The sequence below is a fragment of the Coregonus lavaretus genome (assembly GCF_964263955.1).
Source record: "Coregonus lavaretus genome assembly, chromosome: 12".
Taxonomy (NCBI): domain Eukaryota; kingdom Metazoa; phylum Chordata; class Actinopteri; order Salmoniformes; family Salmonidae; genus Coregonus; species Coregonus lavaretus.
The window spans coordinates 58,209,128-58,215,919 of record NC_139999.1 but is presented as its reverse complement, the minus strand read 5'-3'; positions in this window follow the sequence as shown (position 1 = coordinate 58,215,919).

Here is a 6,792-nt window from a genome sequence, read left to right as displayed (position 1 = left end):
GTCACCCACAACGCTGAACGCACAGCCTTCTAAAAACACAGCGGAAACGAAAGACTTTAGACAAATACATCAGAGTGGACTGGCTAGAGACACAGGTAGGGGAGATTGGGGTAAGTTGAGCCATTTTTACATTCAGCATCACTATGTCAAGGTAAATATAGTATTCTTTCTAACAAAGATATCTACATATTTCTGGATATAGTGTACCCCTGGAAATAATTAGAATTAATGTCAACATTACAGTTTTCGCTCTTACATATGTTTTTTTAAATGTTTTTTTTAAATAAATTTGTATTGGTCGCGTTTTTCAGATGTTATCGCAGGTGCAGCGAAATGCTTTCCAACAGTGCAGTATACTGAACAATACAAAACAATACACACAAATCCCAAAAATGTAAATTAAGAAATTAAGAAATATCAGAACGATCAATGTCAGACTCCGGAATATAAATATATGAACAAAAATATAAATGCAACATGCAACAATTTCAACAATTTTACTGAGTTACAGTTTATATAAGGAAATCAGACAATGGAAATAAATGAATTAGGCCCTAATCTATGGATTACACATGACTGGGCAGGGACGTAGCCATGTGTGGGCCTGGGAGGGCATAGTCCCACCCACTTGGGAGCCAGGCCCACCCACTGGGGAACAAGAACCAGCCAATCAGAATGATATTTTCCCCACAAAAGGGTTTTATTATAGACAGAAATACTCCTCAGTTTCATCAGCTCCTTGGTGGTTAGTTTCAGACGATCCAGTAGGTGAAGAAGCCGGCTGTGGCGGTCCAGGCCTGGCGCGGTTACACGTGGTAGAATGGCCTTTTATTGTCCCCAGCACAATGTGCACCTGTGTAATGATCATGCTGTTTAATCTGCTTCTTGATATGCCACACCTGTCAGGTGGATGGATTATCTTGGCAAAGGAGAAATGCTCACTAACAGGGATGTAAACAAATTTGTGCACAACATTTGAGAGAATAAGCTTTTTGTGCGTATGGAACATTTCTGGGATCTTTTATTTCAGCTCAGGAAATATCGGACCAACATTTTACATGTTGCGTTTATATTTTTGTTCAGTGTACACTGAGTGTACAAACATTAGGAACACATTCCTAATATTGAGTTGCACCCCCTTTTGCTCTCAGAACAGCCTCCATTCGTCGGGGCATGGACTACAAGGTGTCGAAAGGGTTCCACAGGGATGCTGGCTCATGTTGACTCTAATGCTTCCCACAGTTGTGTCAAGTTGGCTGGATGTCCTTCGGGTGGTGGACCATTCTTGATACACATGGGAAACTGTTGAGCGTGAAAAAGCCAGCAGTGTTGCAGTTCTTCACACACTCAAACCGGTGCGGCTGGCACCTACCTACCATACCCCGTTCAAAGGCACTTAAAAATATATATCTTGCCCATTCACCCTATGAATGGCACACATACACAATCCATGTCTCAATTGTATCAAGGCTTAAAAATCCTTCTTTAACCTGACTCCTCGCATTCATCTACACTGATTGAAGTGGATTTAACAGGTGACATAAATAAGGGATCAAAGCTTTCACCTGGATTCACCTGGTCAGTCTATGTCATGGAGCAGGTGTTCTTAATGTTTTGTATACTCAGTGTACGTATATAACGTGTAAAGACAGTATGGACAGTATATGAATAGGAAAAGTGTATACAGCAGTAGTTATATATGCTGAACGAAAATGTAAACGCAACATGCAAATTGTTGGTCCCATGTTTCATGAGCTGAAATAAAAGATCCCAGAAATGTTCCACACGCACAAAAAGCGTATTTTTTTCAAATGTTGTGCACAAATTTGTTTACATCCCTGTTAGTAAGCATTTCTCCTTTGCCAAGATAATCCATCCACCTGACAGGTGTGGCATATCAAGAAGCTGATTAAACAGTATGATCATTACACAGGTGCACCTTGTGCTGGGGACAATAAAGGGACACAACAAAATGCCACAGATGTCTCAAGTTTTGAGGGAGCGTGCAATTGGCATGCTGACTGCAGGAATGTCCACCAGAGCTGTTGCCAGTGAATTGAATATTAATTTCTCTACCATAAGCCACCTCTAACGTCATTTTAGAGAATTTGGCAGTACGTCCAACCGGTCTCAAAACCGCAGACTATGATTAACCACGCCAGCCCAGGACCTCCACATCCGGCTTCTTCACCAGACAGTTGATGAAACTGTGGGTTTGCACAACTGAACAATGTCTGCACAAACTGTCAGAAATTGTCTCAGGGAAGCTCATCTGCGTGGTCGTTATACTCATCAGGGTCTTGACCTGACTGCAACTCGGCGTCATAACCAACTTCAATGGGAAAATACTCACCTTTGATGACCACTGACACGCTGGAGAAGTGTGCTCTTCACGGATGAATCCCGGTTTCAACTGTACAGGACAGATGGCAGACCACGTGTCTGGCGTCATATGGGCGAGAGGTTTTGTTGATGTCAACGTTGTGAACAGAGTGCCCCATGGTGGCGGTGGGGTTATGGTATGGGCAGGCATTAGCTACGGACAACAAACACAATTGCATTTTATCGATGGCAATTTGAATGCACAGAGATACCGTGACGACATTCTGAGGCTCATTGTTGTGCCATTCATCCGCCACCATCACCTCATATTTCAGCATGATATTGCACTGCAAATCTGGAATCTGAAAATGTCCCAGTTCTTCCATGGCCTTCATACTCACCCATTGAGCATGTTTGGGATGCTCTGGATAGAGATGTACGACAGCGTGTTTCGCTTTCTTCGGTATAGGAACAATGGTGGACATCCTGAAGCAAGTGGGGACAACAGACTGGGATAGGGAGAGATTGAATGTGTCCGTAAACACTTCAGCCAGCTGGTCTGCACATGCTCTGAGGACAGCACTTGGGATGCCGTCTGGGCCGGCACCCTCGCAAGGGTTAACACGCTTAAATTTCTTACTCACGTCGGCCACAGAGAACAAGAGCTTACAGTCCTCTTGAGTGGCGTTGGCCTGCGTCGCTGGCTCTGTGTTTTCCTCGAAGCAGGCGAAGAAGGTGTTTAGCTTGCCCGGGAGCGAGGCGTCAGTGTCCACAGCGTGGCTGTCCTTCCCTTCATAATCCTTGAGTCCCTGCCACATACGTCTCGTGTCTGAGCCATTGAATTGTGTCTCCATTTTGTCCTTGTACTATCATTTTGCCTCTTTGATTGCCTTACGGAGGGCATAACTGGTCTGTTTGTACACTTCCATGTTTCCAGTCACCTTGCTGTGGTTAAATGCGGTTCTTCGCGCTTTTAGTTTAGCGCAAATGCTAACATCTATCCATGGTTTTTGGTTTGGATAAGTTCTAATTGTCACAGTGGTAACAACATCCTCTACTCACTTCCTAATGAACTCCGTCACCGACTCAGTGTATACTTCAACACTATTCTCAGAGGCAACACGGAACATTTCCCAGTCCACTTGATCAAAACTTGAAGTATAGATTTTGATTTGTCAAACCAACTTTGAACAGTCCTTAAACTTCCTGTTTAAGTTTCTGACTATAGGAGGGGAGGAGCAAAATGGAGGTATGATCTGATTTGCCGAAAGGAGGGCGGGGGAGGGCCTTGTAGCCGTCACGGAAGGGGGAATAGCAATTGTCCAGAGTTATCGATGCACAAGTAACACAGAACTTCGGTAGCGTTTTTCCTCAGATTTCCTTTATTAAAGTCCCCAGCTACAACAAATGCGGCTTCAGGATATACGGTTTCCAGTTCGCAAAAGTCCGTGATCCGGGTTGAAGGGGGATGAAATGGGCAGGCCCCTTCCAGGACGTCCTCTCGAAGCCAGCAGGTTGTCCAAACGGATGGCCATGTCCACCAGTTGGTTGAAGGTCAACGTGGTTTCCCGGCAGGCTAGCTTCCTTCGGACATCCTCACGCAGGCTGTATCAGAAGTGGTCGATGAGGGCCCGCTCGTTCCACCCGGACCCAGCCGCTAGAGTTCTAAACTCCAGGGCAAAGTCTTGCGCGGTCCTCGTCCCCTGCCTCAGATCGACCAGACGCTCGCCCGCCTCTCTTCCTTCGGGGGGATGATCGAAGACTGCCAGGAAGAGGCGAGATAATTCTCCGTCAACGCGTCTCCTCCTTTACTCCAGACCGCGTTGGCCCATTCCAGGGTTTTCCCCGAGAGGCAGGAGACGAGGGCGGACACCTTCTCCCGATCCGATGGAGCAGGGCTGATGGTGTTGAAATAGAGGTCCAGCTGCAGGAGGAAACCCTGGCAGCATGGCCGCTGTCCCGTCGTATTCCCTCGGTCGAGACAGGTGAATACCTCTGGGTGCTGGTGTGTTGGTGGCTGGATCCGGTCGCTCAGCTGGTTCCGCAGGGTCAGGTCCTCTCCTCTCCAGGCGCTGGCCTGGAGAACTCGATCCATCGCTTTTCCCAAGCTGGCTAACATGGTGGAATGCTCCCGGACCCGCTCAACGACTCCAGGCATATTCCCCACTACTGCTGACTCCATGCTGTTTGGGTGTGTGATTCTGTAGCGGGTGATTTGGACGGAGTCAGGCGCAGGAGGTGTAAATCACAGAATATTGGTTTATTCGGCCAATACAGCGGTTCGAAGCAATGCATATAACAACTACAGTGCGACTTAACGGTGCACTGGGGAAAACAAAACACACAGGTGAATATCCCTGCGATAAAGTACATAATGCTCCACCGAGCTATCGACACCTCCCATAGAAACAATCACACACAAAGACATGGGAGGCAGAGGGAATACTTATACAGGGACTGATGAGGGGATATGAACCAGGTGTGTGTAAAAAACAAGACAAATCAAATGGAATGATGAGAAGAGGAGCGGCAGTGGCTAGAAGGCCGGTGACGACGAACGCCGAAGGAGGCAGCTTCGGAGGAAGTCGTGACATTACCGGTCAAAAGTTTTAGAACACCTACTCATTCAAGGGTTTTTCTTTATTTTTACTATTTTCTACATTGTAGAATAATAGTGTAGACATTAAAACTATGAAATAACACATATGGAATCATGTAGTAACAAAACAAGTGTTCAACAACATATATTTTATATTTGAGATTTTTCAAATCGCCACCCTTTGCCTTGATGACATGTAAAATGACAGGTTTGCACACTCTTGGCATTCTCTCAACCAGCTTCACCTGGAATGCTTTTCCAACAGTCTTGAAGGAGTTCCCACATATGCTGAGCACTTGTTGGCTGCTTTTCCTTCACTCTGCGGTCCGACTCATCCCAAACCATCTTGTTTGAGGTCGGGGGATTGAGGAGGCCTGGTCATCTGATGCAGCACTCCATCACTCTCCATCTTGGTAAAATAGCCCTTACACAGCGTGGAGGTGTGTTGGGTCATTGTCCTGTTGAAAAACAAATGATAGTCCCACTAAGCCTAAACCAGATGGGATGGCGTATCGCTGCAGAATGCTGTGGTAGCCATGCTGGTTAAGTGTGCCTTGAATTCTAAATAAATCACAGACAGTGTCACCAGCAAAGCACCCCCACACCATAACACCTCCTCCTCCATGCTTTACGGTGGGAAATACACATGCGGAGATCATCCGTTCACCCACACCGCATCTCGAAAAGACACAGCGGTTGGAACCAAAAATCTCAAATTTGGACTCCAGACCATAGGACACATTTTCACCGGTCTAATGTCCATTGCTCGTGTTTCTTGGCCCTTTAGTAATGGTTTCTTTGCAGCAATTCGACCGTGAAGGCCTGATTCACACAGTCTCCCTTGAACAGTTGATGTTGAGATGTGTCTGTTACTTGAAATCTGTGAAGCATTTATTTGGGCTGCAATTTCTGAGGATGGTAACTCCATGTGGCGGTCCTTATGAGAGCGAGTTTCATCATAGCGCTTGATGGTTTTGCGACTGCACTTGAAGAAACTTTAAAAGTTCTTGAAATGTTCCGTATTGACTGACCTTCATGACTTAGAGTAATGATGGACTGTTGTTTCTCTTTGCTTATTTGAGCTGTTCTTGCCATAATATGGACTTGGTCTTTTACCAAATAGGGCTATCTTCTGGTTGGGGGCCCCCCTACCTTGTCACAACACAACTGATTGGCTCAAACTGATTAACTTTTAAGAAGGCACACCTGTTCATTGAAATGCATTCAAGGTGAATACCTCATGAAGCTGGTTGAGAGAATGCCAAGAGTGTGCAAAGCTGTCATCAAGGCAAAGGGTAGCTATTTGAAGAATCTCAAATATAAAATATATTTTGATTTGTTGAACACTTTTTTGGTTACTACATGATTCCATATGTGTTATTTAATAGTTTTGTCTTTATTCTACAATATTGAAAATAGTCAAAATAAAGAAAAACGCTTGAATGAGTAGGTGTTCTAAAACTTTTGACCGGTAGTGTACACAGCCGTGACAATGACAGAAGACAATTATCATCTCAGGAGGTAATGCGGTCGACATTTGATGGTGAGGTATTCCATATCGGGAGAACAAAAGGACTTTTGTTCCTGTATGTTACCACAATCACGCCATAAGTAGTTAATCATGAAACATACACCGCAGTTTTTTCTCCCTGTCTGTGTGATGGACGAAGAACCCCGCTGGCTGAATGGATGGGGACAGTATATCCGGTGAGAGCCAGTATGTTACAGTCCCTGATGTCTCTCTGGAAGGAGATCCTCGCCCTGAGCTCATCTAATTTATTGTCCAGGGACTGAGTGTTTGCGAGAAATACACTCGGAAGTAGTGGACATTATGCACGCCTCCTGAGTCTGACTAGGAGCCCAGACCTTAT